General features: G+C 39.8%; 1 protein-coding gene and 1 long non-coding RNA gene across 7 annotated transcripts in view; one reads left to right on the forward strand and one right to left on the reverse strand.

Annotated features, from left to right (window-relative positions):
* Positions 1 to 14,541, forward strand: part of Dlc1 (DLC1 Rho GTPase activating protein) — a 420,643-nt gene that overhangs the window by 144,090 nt on the left and 262,012 nt on the right. The gene's annotated exons all lie outside the window — the stretch shown is intronic.
* Positions 8,336 to 10,330, reverse strand: LOC134482391 (uncharacterized). The gene is made up of 2 exons (XR_010058407.1): positions 10,228 to 10,330; positions 8,336 to 8,863 (listed from the first exon to the last, which is right to left on the reverse strand). It is a non-coding gene; the product is annotated as an uncharacterized LOC134482391 (long non-coding RNA).

Consider the following 14,541-nt stretch of genomic DNA (forward strand, 5'->3'; position numbering starts at 1 on the left):
TGATATATGCTTGTTTGTGAGGTATACTATTATAATTTGATGCATGTATGTCTTGTGCCATGATCAAATCAGGACAATTGATGTTTGTCTGAGAGCTTGCATATTGGGACAACAAATATAAGGCAGAAAGAGCTAACTGAGAATGGCTTGTATGTTTTGAAACCTCAGATACAATCCCTAGTGACACACCTCCTCTAATAAGGCCACACCTCCTGATCCTTCTCAAACAGTTCTACAAACTGAGGCCAAGCATTCAAATACATGAACCTATGGGAGCCACTTCCACTCAAACCACCATATCACCTTTGTTTCACCTGCAATAATGTCGTAAAATGTTTTCCTTATATTTCGTGAAATATTTTCTAAGCTTAGAGTCTTTATAAGAACCTTTGTTCATTTTGAGTCAATGTTTTATATCTTCAAAGATAGGAATCTAGTAACATTATTCCAACTTCCTGTTCAGTTTCCATAGAAGAATAACTTGAAGAGACTTTCTCTGATAGAGACAATTGGTCACTTGTCAAAATCAGTTATCTGTAACTATGAGTTGATTTGGGGGGGAAGTAGTCTATTCTGTTTCATTGGTTTGTGTCTGTTTTATGTCAGAATTATGGTAGTTTGATCATTCCAGCTTTAAACTTTTTTTGAAGCCAAATATGATATCTTAGCTTTTTATTACTTGGTTAGGGGATCACACACATTTTGTGTTTTTCTTTTCTTTTCATTTCCTTCTGTTTTTTTTTGTTTGTTTTTGGGGGGTTTTTTGTGGAGGATGTATGAAAACTCTCATTTTTGTCTTGATTGCAGTGTCTTTATAATCTGTAGTGTTAGTTTGGATGAACATTTTTATCAAGACTTCTGATTGATGCGTGTGGGATGATTTTGTCTTCTTATATGTGAGCTCTATAATTTTCCCATCATTTTAAATTTTCCATTGGGGAGATATTTTACTTCTTTCTGGAAATACTTTAATTCCATTTATTTCTCTATTTTGTGCATACATATGTGTGTATGAGGAGGTCAAAAGACAGATTTCAAGAATCAGTTCTCTCCTTCTACTAAGTATGTCCTAGGTATTGAACTCATGTATTCAACCATGGTATCCTTACCCCATGAGCAATCCTGTTGGTGCCCATTTTCTTCTTTAGTAAAATTTATTTCTGAGTAATGTATTTTTGTAAGACTTTGAATATACTTGTTCTAAATGGGATTTTACCAATAATCCTACCCAGCTATGATGCCCATAAACCATATGACATGATAGTCCTAAGGGTTCAGTACTGGCACACATACCTTGGTAGTAACCAATAGACCTCTAATTGGATTTGTGACCCAAGAGGGAAACTGTACCTGATCTAAAAACTGAAACAACTGCCTAAAGTTAATGAAGCCATGAATCCCGGAGAAGAACCTCAACCCTTAACTACATTCTAAGTGGTTCTCATTATACCTGTAAAGAAGTGCGGTTCCCACCCCTCCTGAAAGATTTTTCCATTTTAGAAAATTGAGTCATTTATTTCTGATACATAGAAATGCTCGTTAACTTTGTGTTCTGGATCTTTACTGAATTCCTTTATCAGTTCCAATGATTTGGGTGGGTTTTGTAGTATTTTCTCCATAAAGAATCATGTCATCCTCAAGCAAGGATAATCTCACTTTCTCTTTCTTGATCTGGTTGCCTTTGTTTCTCTCTCTTGTCTAATACCTCTGATAAAGATTTCCAGAACTGCATGAATAAGAATGGTCAAAGGAAGAATCCTGACTTTGTTCCAGGAAACTATCTCATGTTCTCTGCCTCAGACATTTGGTTTTGTCATTTTCTTAAACTACTTTGTTCAGTTTAAGATTTGATGAAGAGTAGGTAAATTGTCTGCCATGACCCCAGTGCATAGCTGTTTACTCTGAAGCCAAATGAGTCCATATATCCTATTCCTTTTCCCTCACTGCTGGCTTGATAGAATCAGGTAAAAACCTATCCAGTCTGACATTCAATTGTCAGTAGAGCTGTCCTCTCTAGAAATCGTCCATGTTTTGAGGTAGAAAAAGAGGAAGGATGGGAATATATGTAATATTTTTGACACTTTATTGTTTGGTTAGGTTTTGTTCCTTAATTTTATTTCATTCATTTTGATTTTTTATTTTCGTAATTAGCACACAAAGTATTAAGCTTTATTGTGCCATTTTCATGCAAATTTATCTCGGTTGATTCTTCTGCTAGTGTTCCTCCTCGCCCCATCTGTCATTTGTCCAACTATGCCGCATGGATTCCTTTGCCTCTTTCCTTTTCCTACCCTAATTTCTCAAAACAACTTTTCACCTTTTCCTTGATCTCCTATACATACATTCACATATATGTGCATATATATTACAAAGTAGGATCTCTCTATGATAGAGAACATGTTTTTGGGGGTGTTATTTTTTGTTTGTTTGGGGGTTTTTTGTATTTGGGTCACCTGCCTTAATATAATCCTTTCTAAATCCATTCCAATTTCCTGAAACTTTTCTTTTCTTTATAGCTTAGTAAAATCTACTGGGTATATGTACCACAATTTCATTATCCCTTCATCTGTTGATGACTGGACTCACTTCTCTGCTATTGTGGAATGTAGAGCACTAACATGAGTGTACTATGTGCATCTCTGTGGTCAACTGGGAGTTTGGGAAGACGCCCAGGAATGGTACAGCTGAATCATGTGATAATTTTAATTTTAAATGTTTGGGAAACTTCCATACTGATTTTCATAATAGCTGTACTAGTTTGTATCCCTACAACTATAAAAGGAATCTTGTCCTCCCCACACACACAAGCCAAGTTTTACTATCAGTTTTCTTGACGATAGCTGTTCTGAATGAAAAGAGATGAGATTCAAAGTGATTTAAATTTGCACTTCCCTGATGGCTATAGATATTACACACTGTTTCTAAAGATTTGTGTGTGTTTACATGTGAGTGCGTGTTGTGGCGTACACTTCTGTACATGTTCCTGCAGAAGCAGAGAGTGCCAGATCCTCTCTAACTTGTGAAGCAGTGGTGAACCCTTTGATGGGCTACTGGAAACCAAACTCAGGTCCCCTGCTGGAATAATAGCATCCTCATCCTCTGAACCACAGCTCCACCTGTTAAATATGTCGAGAATACTTACTAGCCACAGCCTTTCTTCTTTGGAAACTGTTGGTTCATTTCATCAACCCATTTCTTAACGAATGTCATTAAAGTTTAAGGCATTTAGAAACACTGTCTTCTTCTTTTTTATTAATCATTCCATTTGTTTACATCTCAAATGATATCCCACTTCCTGGTTACCCCTCCAAAGCCCCCATCCCACATACCCCCTCTTCTTCCCCTCCCTTTTGCTCCTCCACCCATCCATCCACCCTCTTCCTTTGCCCCACTATTCCAGCATCCCCCTACACTGGGCATCAAACCTCCACAGGACTAAGGACCTCCCCTCCCATTGAAGTCAGACAAGACCATTCTCTGCTACCTATGTATGTACCTAGAGCCATGGATCCCCCTCTGTACTCTCCTTGGTTGGTGGTCTAGTCTCTGGGAGCACTGGGCGGTCCAGTCAGCTGACACTGTTCTTCCTATAGGATTACAATCCCCCTCTGTTCCTCCAGCCCCAGCTCCCCCACCAGGGTCCCTGAACTCAGTCTGATGGTTGGCTCCAAGCATCCACATCTGCATTGGTCAGTTGCGGGCTGGACCTCCCAAGGAACAGTACACCAAGTTCCTGTCAGCAAGCACCTCTTGGCAACAGCAACAGTGTCTGGATTTGATGTCTGCTGACAGGATTGATTCCCAGGTGACACTGTCTTAATCCAGGAAAGGTATTGTGTGCCAGTAAGGCCAGCACTTAGGAGATTGAGACAGGAGGATAGTGAGTTCAAGAGTACCAGAACTATATAGAGAGACTATCTCAAAATTACACAGATAGGTAGGTAGGTAGGTAGGTAGGTAGGTAGGTAGGTAGGTAGGTAGGTAGGTAGATAGATAGATAGATAGATAGATAGATAGATAGATAGATAGATAGGTAGACAGACAGACAGATAATAGATAGACAGACAGGTAGATGATACTCAACATGCAAGTATGAAAATATGAGGTCAGATCTTTAGAACCCACATAAAAATCCCACACATAGATTGGGGATCTGAAATAGCAACACCTACACAGTAGAATGGGAGGTGAAGACAGAGAATTCCTAGAATCTCTGGGCCATGCCACCCAATGAATCCAGTGAATGAACAGGAAGAGATGGCAGAGGTTGTCCTCTGCCCTGTGCATGCATACTGTGCATACACACACATGCACACACACACACACACACACACACACACACACATATGCATGGGCACACGCACATCCACATGCATGCACATGTATTCTATACATGCATACATAGACCCACACACATTAACTAACTAAATAGATAGTTCTTTTCTTCATTTCAAAAGACATAGTCCATACTATGTTGTGCTCCAATTTATATTTTGGCCATCTCCATAGAGCCACAAGTTATTCTTCAAATTCATTGCCTCAGAGCAGCTCAGTGATCGACGTTCTTGTTGTCTACAGAGCTAGAGTGGAAGGAAAGAAACTCATGATGGCGTGAAGCCAGGAGAAGCAAGTTCCATGGTCAAAATGATAAAATGTTAGTTTAAACTCCGAACTATTTTATAATGTCTTATATTATCAATTTTCACGTAGAATTTTTTTTTTTTTTTTTTTTTGGAGCTGGGGACCAAACCCAGGGCTTTGCGCTTGCTAGCCAAGCACTCTACCACTGAGCTAAATCCCCAAACCCCTTCACGTAGAATTTTTAACAAGGCTAGTAATTTTGTGTAGTGGTATCCACTGTTTAAAATTGAAGCAGAAGACCTATCTCTGCACATGACAGCTGCCAGCATTCCTTTTACTGAAGTCTTATATGAAAAAAACGTATGATAACATTAAAGATTGGCTGCAATTTCAATACCAATTCATAATGTCACACAATGTTAGTTTTTATACACTAAGAAAATTGTGCGTGTGTGTGTGTGTGTGTGTGTGTGTGTGTGTGTGTGAATTCACTTGTGCATGGGAGTGTGTGTACCCAGGTAAACACATAAAGGTTAAAAGCAGCTGTCAGGAGTGAGTTCCCTCCTCCCATGTGGTTCTGAGGATCAAGCTCAGGCCTCCAGGCCCAATGAGGAGTCTTTGCTCACTGAACCATTTCATCTCCCAACACACATATTTTTTTTAAAAAAGGTTATTTAGTCATCTCAGACATCAAGAAATTTGAATTAGTACAGTTTACAATTTCAGAAAAGAATGTAATCATCTTATAAAACTGCCTTTGATGTTCCTGCTTTTCAATTCTACTCTGACATAGCAAAGCACTAATGTTAAGCATGTGGAATTTTAAAGAAATATTTGCCTATGTCCACGAAAATCATTATTGTTTATAGGAAAGACGAACAGAAAAATTTGCAGCTTTGTTGAAAGAGAAACTGTTCCAATGGAGAGCTAGAAATTTTTCCTAAATATGACATTAGCCATTGATCATTGTGAGGAATTGCTTAGAATTCTACAATTCAAAAGCATCATGGGTTCCACTCACATATTTTGTATTTGTAAATAATATTAAATATGTAGCTCATTAATGCAGGACTTTTAGAAGCACATTTTTCCACAGCCATTGCTTTTAGATTTAAAAATGAACTCATAATTCCTCGATTCAGTGGGTAAGTTGTAAGAAATGACACCTGTTCCCAGGGGGTTTCCAAGTGACACAGGAAAGCAGTTTTGGGGTACGTTCCTTGCTTGAACCAGTACCTCTTCAAATGCATCTTTTCCCTTTTGATCTAGGAGTTTCTGTTTGCCAAGAGTGAGCCGAATTTGTACCTAATCATCCTGATCCTTAATACCAAACTTTGAATTCAAACACTGAAGCACTTCATGAGTTAGCAACGGTGATATTCTCCCTTTTCTGCCTTGGTGACATGAGTCTGGGCACAAGGTGACAGGAAGAAAACTCCCCCACACCCAAAAGAAAAGTCCAAAGGTGGGGAACTGTGTGACCTGCATAGATTTCCTTAGGTCAAGAAACAGTAAGCGCACATCTTATTACCTTATTACAAGTAAATAACATTGCAGAGTCATTTCTACAGCCCAAGATGTGATTGGATGAACTGTCCCCTTCATGTTGCTCTAGCAGTCAGAAATGCTGGTGTCCTGTGTGACTGTGTGAGCTCTTGAATCCAGTTTATATTTTCACACAAGAGAAATAACAGCTTCCACTTATTTCTGTGCACCCTGGAATGGCAAGCCACCAAGCTGCCACATCATAGCAACCAGCAACATAACTCAAAACTCTGAGCAGAAATAATGACCTCTAAGCCATCTTCACAGTCTCTTCTGTCTCCCTTGCCAACCTGGTTGTCCCAACCTTCTAATTATATATGCAGTGTCTTCCCATAATATTTTTTACTCAGATGCTAACAGGTTGATAAATATTTCTATGCTGGTCCTTTGGCAGCCCCTGTGCTTACTTCTGCAAGACGGTGAAAGCTATTTGAAATGTTTGACCAGCAGTCCCACGTGGATATTCAATACCAAATAGACAAAGTTTACACAGAGGCCCTTCTTGACTAGCTGTGGGCAGGGTCTACCACGTACCAAATTTCTACATGAAGAAATAAAAAAATTAAAATATGTACCAGGCATTTCGGTGTCCTGAAGGTCGTAAGTCTGAACAGTTCAAATCATACAACAAAACTATGAAAGCAGGGAATTGTATGCTATTTATCCTTGCCATGCCCTGAGACCCCTCACAGGTACATGCCTGTGGTACTAGCACTGGAGAAAATGAGGCAGGAGAATTCTTGGAAAAGACTGGGCAGAGAACATGATAAATTCAAGAGCAACCTGGAAAGCATTTCAAAGGTCTATTGAAAGAGATGGGGGAGAGGAGAGGAGAGGAGAGGAGGGGAGGGGAGGGGAGGGGAGGGGAGAGGAGGGGAGGGGAGAGGAGAGGAGAGGAGGGGAGAGGAGAGGAGAGGAGGGAAGGGGAGAGAAGGGGAGGGGAGGGGAGAGGAGAGGGAAGAAGGGACAAGGGGAAGAGAAAATTAGAGCTGCTCTTGACATTAACTGAGTATTTCCTATACCAAGTGCTCTGTTTTTAAATCGATATTGAGTGCGCTGTAGCTGGATGCTGCCTTTGCTGTTATGGGTGTTTCTCTGAGTTCCCACTGTGTTGGCAAGATGCCACAGCTCAGATCTACCAGGTTAATGGATCCTCAGAGAAAATCCACTGATGTCCATGAAACCAACTATCCCTGTCCTAGTAGATACACTTCCTGTGGGTGTTCTGCCAGGCTATTTTGACCATGGTAATTTACCAAATGAGCATTTACTCAAGTTCTGCAAAGCAGAGCCATACCAACAGTTCAGTGCTGCTCACACCTTGTGGGCCGGGGCAACACAGCACGGCTTTCCTCCCTCTACCCCAGCAGGGCTTCTTTTTGTCTTTTTAAGCATTGGCCTTTGAACCATCTGCAGTGCAAATTTCACTTAAAGCTCAGACTAAACAAACAGGAAAGAGGGATATAATGAGGGATTTTTGTGGGAGTTCTGGAAGTCACCAACATGGAAGAAGACTGTTTGCATCCCTAGGCTTCCTAGACCCCCAAGCCAAATACCCTGGAGGGCAATAACTGAACCACAGCATGAGAGAGCCCATACATCAGAGAGGTCACGCTCAGCCCGGGGCCTATGATGATGCCACTCTCAATATTCAACACGTCTGACCTCTAATTTTAGATATAACTCTTGATAGTTTTTTAGTACTTTGTATTTTAGGAAAAGGCAGGGTTTTAAAAATATTTCTTAATTCTCTTCTTCTATTTAGTCTTAGAAATTTTCATACATGTGTAGAGTATATCTTGATCACCTGAAAATTTAGACCTCAGAACAAATAGAATCTTGATTTAAAATTATTGCACAAGCAAATGTTAACCAAGTATTTAATTTTGTATTTGATATTTAGAGCATCCATCAAAACCGTGGCATCATCCCTCCACTGGTAATATATTTATAGCATTCTGTCTATATTAAATATATCATTAGATATTACTATTGTAGGAAGCTCTACATATATTTTATTTTCATTTTAAATATCTCTCAGATAGTTATATAGAACAGATATATTGGTCAAAGGAAAGGTTTTAATGAATACTGTTTAATCTTTTCACAGATAATAGGTAATTGAACCTATTATTTTAATCAAAAGGTAAAAGATCAAATTATTAGCCATGTACATGCCTATCTAATCAATCTATGAAATTGTTCCATATTTTAATTAAGCAAATGCCTCTTTAATTTTTAATATAGCTGAACTCTAGTTCTACTACTGTTACAAGAGCAAACTGTTTTGTTTATTTTTTTCCTGCAAAAGCAAGTAGAAATCATAAGACACTAAAGACAAGAGTTGATCAGAATCTTTGGAGTCAAACCACAAGACCAGGAATTGCCTAGAGATGGCTACTGATGATTATTCTAAGACGCAGACATGCATGGACACGGGGGAGGCAGAGTTGCTCTGAGCTGGTTGGTGTGCAGTAGACTGTTGCATCAGTAGAGTCGGCACGGTGTTTTGGCACTTGGGAGGCAGCATCTCAGCATGGTACTCTGGGGATGGGGGCTCTTCAGGCTTGTCACACACGGAAGCCATAGAGCTGTTGCTGACCATTCCTGAACCAGTCTATTTTTGGTCCTTGGTAGACCCTAGGAAATCATTTCACCTTGAATGAGGTAGTCTTTCCAGGTCAAGGATATTTCCCAACAGGGCGGGCAGCTGCAGCTGTTGGAAGCCACTACTCCCCTGAAACACAGAATTCAGCCATGGAATCTAAGGAAGGAGATTCAGAACATTTGGCTACCTGAACATTTGGTTTTGAAAAAAAAAGGTTGTAATTCATAACAAACAGATGTTATTCTCAAATTTACTCAGGAAAACTTTTACTTAAGACTTCCGAGAGGAACTAGCAATGGGACAATAACCAAGATTTCTTGTGGGGGAAAAAGTGTGGAATTTTATGTAAAACCCACCAAAAGCATCATCATTATTGTAAGCAACCTAGTTTCAGTAAAATATGGTGCGTGATGCTGTACCAGACAATATAACTGAAGTGGCTTTCAGGATTAACAAGAAAGATTGACAAAAGGGAGAAACAGATGAACTTTAAACAAGAAAACAAGCTAATTTTTATCTTTAAGAACTTGAATTCTATACCGGGGCATCAAGTCCAGGGTGGTGAGGTAGGAGTGAGTGGGTGGGTGGGAGGGTTGGGGAGCACCCTTCCTCATAGAAGCAGGAGGAGGGGGTTGGCAAAGAGGAAACCAGGAAAGGGATAGCATTTTTAAATGAAAATAAATAAAAAATAAAATATCCTATTAAAAAATTACAATTAAAAAAAAAGAACTTGAATTCTACAAGCAGTGTAAGAAAATTCATCCAAAGTCTGTAGACAGCTAAGGAAAGGACAAGTAGGCATTGGCGTACAAATTCAGGCCACAAAGCAAAAAGGCCTGAAGAAGGTAAGGCTGGAGAAAAAGGAATATACAATCGGTCACATGACCGGAAGTAGAACTGATAGTTTAAAGGTTCCCAAGATAATCGGCCTGGGAAACTGAAATAGTAAAGTCATTGAATAAGAAGGACAATAAAGATCATGAGCTAGAATGAAAAGAAATTATAATCAAATGCATGAAACTAATTTACATATAATGCAACACACAGATTTTAGATATGGATGATTCTAGGAAGGTTAGCAATGAAAGACAAAAACTTACAAAGGAAGATTTTTTTTCTTCTAATACCCAGCTGTTATGTCTTATTGTGCCTCTAGAAATGCTGCCTTAACTGTGATCACAAAGAAAGTTAATTTGCTTCCTATGTCTGTCACTCTGACCATCCTATATCATCTTCTTCACAGCCCGCTTAAGTCTTAGACTCCCAGGACTCTCACCAAAGACTTAAATAACATGACGTCATAGTTACTTTCCTATTGCTGTGATAAAATATCCTGACAAAAGCAACTTAAAGAAGAAAGGGTTTCTTTTAGATCAAGATTCGAAGTTGGGCAGCTGCTCACATTGTATTCTCAATGAAGGAGCAGGGAAAGAGGAATGGATGAGCTGTGATCCCTTCCCCACCCCCACCCCCTCTTTCACTAACACTTTTACCTGATCCCAGCCAGGAATGTTTCTGACATCACGTGGCTGTAGTGCAGTTCACAGCATCACTGCAGCCTTCTGAACACACACATGCCCTGCAAAGTGTGTGCACTGACTGTGACATCATACCATGTAAACAAGGGATACTGTGGCAACACCTTGCTTTAGAATCCAGACTACTGTTAAATCTTCAGTGTTCTAACTATACGTACAAAGCTGTCTGTTTATACAGAAACATGTCAGTTAGCTAAGAAAGAGCAAGGACTGAACTTTTTTTTTCCTGTCATTTCTCAGCATGTAAGTTTCAAATCTCCATATGTTTGGATTGCGTTGTGTTAGACTGTTTGATTTAAAAATTGATGTATGAGTTGCTTATTTGAGTTTTGTTTTGTTTTTAATCTTAAATTAAGCTTGGCTTTGGATTAGAGCAGAATTTCTAATAATTTTTGAGATGGCTTAAACATATGTCTTTCATTTCTTAGCTACATACTCATGCTAAGAAGTGAATACAGCATTGATGACTAGAAATGAAAAATATTAGGTTGGGGAAATAGGTCAGTGGGTAAGAGCATTTACTATGCAAATGTGAGGAGCAGGGTTCAGATCCCCAATACCTATGTAAAGAGCTGCTGGGGTCACAAACCTGTCATGCCAACACTGATGTGGAAATCAGAGACAGAAAATTGCTCTCTGAGGCTCACTGACCATCAGAATAGCTGAACAGCAAGGGAGGAGACTTGAAGGAATCATGTAGACGAGATGAGTAAGATAGCTGATATTTTCCTTGGGTCTCAACATGCTTACCTGGGGCTCAATCACCCATGCATACTCTCACATGTGCACACATGCATAAACCTCACAATAACACACACACACACACACACACACACACACAACTCTGAAACGTTTTGAAGACGCTCTGTGTCCTGAGGTATCAAATATTCAGCAAGAGTTCACTCTTTGTATAAAAGCAAGAGGCATACCCATCTCATTAGTATGCTAATCAATTTCCTCTTTAACAAATGCTATTAGATGAATGACAAACTATTATTTTAAAAAACTTTATGATCTATTATTAGTAAATATTTAGTTTGTATTTCGATTATATATATATATATATCTACAACCTTGTAAAGATGCCATAGGAATTAAATGTCCCAAAAGGAAGAGTTGAAGAACCCCCCACTCTAGTTTACCTCTTGCCTTTCATTTTAATACGAATAACAGACAGTTATTTCCAAAGCGTTCAGTCCTCTCTCCTGGAAAAACCCCTTGGCTATTGTCACTAAGCTAGCTGGGGACATTTCCTATACTTTCTAGCTCACTACAGGCGACAACGTTGCTAATCTTTTACCATTGTCCCAAAAGGGATTGTTTTGTTCAGCAACACTGGATTCTGTTTTCTTTACGCTTGTAACAAATACTAATGGTGCCCATCACACTGTATCCCTTTTACTGGCACCCTTTGCTGCTCCAGCAACATCTACCAGCCACCAGGGGTTCTCTCATATTTTGTGACTTTTTAAAGCTTTATTTTGTTTTGTGTCTTAAAGGAACACTGAGCTCCTGGTAATGATATCTGTTTTGATTACATAGCAATCCTACAAATTTTTACTATTAATTAAGTGGTTTAAAGGGGCATTATCCATCTATTTGTTGTGGTTTGCAGATTGGGGGATTTGGGAGCAGATTGTTCAGACAGTTAATTCTAGGGTAAGGTCCCTCAGGAGGTTGCAGCCGGGTACAAGATTATCTAAAGCAGTAGTTCTTAGCCTATGACCCCTTTTGGGAGGGTCAAACGACGCTTTCACAGGGGTCACCTAAGGCCATCAGAAAACACAGATATTTACATTAAGATTGAATTCCTAACAGAAGCAAATTTACAGTTATGAAATAGCAATGAGAATAATTTTATTGGGGCCACCACAATATGAGGAACTGTATTAAAGTGTTGTAGATTTAGGAAGATTGAGAGCCACTGACATAGGATATCCATTTCCAAAATGGCTGACTCAGGTGCCACGTGTACCTCTCTATGAGTATAGCAGCTGAATGTCCCTCAGACCTTCACTCCCCTCCTGCAAGAGTGAGCAAGCTTGGCTGAGACCAATCAGGTGCTCTGAGGCTTTAATGCACTAGCTTTGAAAGCCATATGGTCTACCATGCTTTACTGATCAAGCAAATCGTTCTAGAAAATGTTTCGGGCAACTAAGCAGGGTGACTATGCCTGGGGCAATTAGAGATGACATTCGTGACCTCATCTGTAGTTCTCTTAATGTGGCCTTTGTAGCTCCATGTTTGCCGGCCACTTACGTCTTATACAGCCACAGTATATGACACTCTTAGCATCTTCTGTCTGAGATCACTGTCTCCTGTGATCCAGCTATGGTCCATGACAAATGTTCAACATTGTGTTTCCCTGCTGGACCCCAGACTCCAACTGGGATCAATAGAGTTGCTTCCTTTGGCTGGTACCACCTATGGCCCAAATCAAACCAGGTCCTGTGTTCTTCCTACTGCAAGGACCATTCACTATTCACTGGACTTTCCTTGTCTAACATTTCCCTCTTAAGGTCCTCCTGTCAGCTTTGAAGTGAGGACTGGTACCCTAAAACCCATTCTATTAGGGCAAGAGTTGATTTGATTTGATATTTTAACTCTTACTTCAAAGCCATTCTTTCCCAGATCCTCAAAATTACTCTTTTTCTTTCCTGTACTGAGACATGAGCCTAGTGCCTTGAGTTTCCCACTGCTGAGTTACATTTCCAGCACAAAACAAAACAAAACAAAAACAAACAAACAAAAAAAACCAGATGGAGCTCTGTACTGCCCACCTTCATTCACTGACAACTAAAAATTGCATTTCCTCTGTCACAAAGTGTTCTGTTCTGTTTACACTAGAGACTGAACATAAGCCCACCTGCATGGTAGTCAAGTACTCTATCCCGGGGCTATATACCCTAATGCTCATTCTTACTCTATTATACCCTTGAGGGGGCTTCATTCCCTCCACCTATGTTTCTGTGATTTGTTCACCTCACAATTCACTTCCATACTAAAGTTGTCATCTTCAGTGTTGGTCACCATTTTAATTTTGCACAGATCTGTCCTGAACTGGGATGAGAGCACCAGGAACATATTGCTTTAGTGCCATTGCTGATAACATCAATGGTCTATGACACTTGGGAGGGGGATTAAAACCTCAAGGTCATGGTGCTGTCTTTTATGGCATTCCTAAAACTGTATACAACCAGAAGTAAAAATAAATGCAGGCATTCCAAAGATGTCTGATGATTTATCATTGCAGAAGAGGGGAGAAAATATGAAAGAAGTTTCTTTAAAAATAGAGTCGGAGCACATATTTATCAGGTAACATATCAAAATATTTCAACACCATTTGTACAATGATTTACTCTTGATCCTGTTACACCTACCAAATGTGGATACAATAAAACAAACGTATAATGGCCGATTTAAAACAGGTCATAGTACTACTCCAGGAATAATAACTCTGATTGTTCATCAGTTTGCCTAGACTGATGCTAAGGGCAATACTAGGACCAAACCAAGTCCTGACACATGCTAAGCTGTACCATTAAGCTGCCCCAAAGCCCAGAATATACCCCAGGCTGGTCTCCAACTTGCAAAGTCTCTGATTTCACCTTCCCAAAAGCTGGGCTTAAAATCGTGCATCAGCACACTCAGCTTGTCTGTCTGTTGTCCAGTCTGATTTCTGTCAGCTCTAAGGAGAGTTCCTGATGCTTCTTTCAGCCTGATCAAAGGGCCTCATGCACAGAGATGAAGACGATATCTCACGACAGGTTCAGTTTGGGTACAGATCTGGAAACATCAAGGAGATCCCTAGATGCTAAGTATCTTACTGACCCTCTAATGGCCAAATCCACAGCAGGGAAGAGAATTAGGTCAGGCTGGCTCAGATGGATAAAGAGGGCAGAGTCTTAGCAGCATGTACAGCAGGTACAGGCCCATGGATACTGTGTACGCTCAAACTCAGGACAAAAGAACATTTCTCTTAAACTTGTTGAAGTAATAGGATATTGACTATATTTTCTTACAGAATTCCTACAAGTATTTGTCATTAAAATATTGTTTTGAGATGTACTTAGTCCTGCAGTGACTTGAGGTGACAGAGTAGGTTGGTCCCACTGGAGGGGCCTCTCTGATTTGGGAGGTGAGGGGGAGGAGGGGTGGGAAGAGGAGGTTGTGAGGAGGAGACTGGCAGAAGGGAAGTACGGTGATTGGGATGTAAAGTGAATAAATAAATAAATAAATAAATAAATAAATAAAATGTCTTGAAGCCAG

The sequence above is a fragment of the Rattus norvegicus genome, chromosome 16 (genome assembly GCF_036323735.1).
Source record: "Rattus norvegicus strain BN/NHsdMcwi chromosome 16, GRCr8, whole genome shotgun sequence".
In the NCBI taxonomy this organism is placed as follows: Eukaryota; Metazoa; Chordata; class Mammalia; order Rodentia; family Muridae; genus Rattus; species Rattus norvegicus.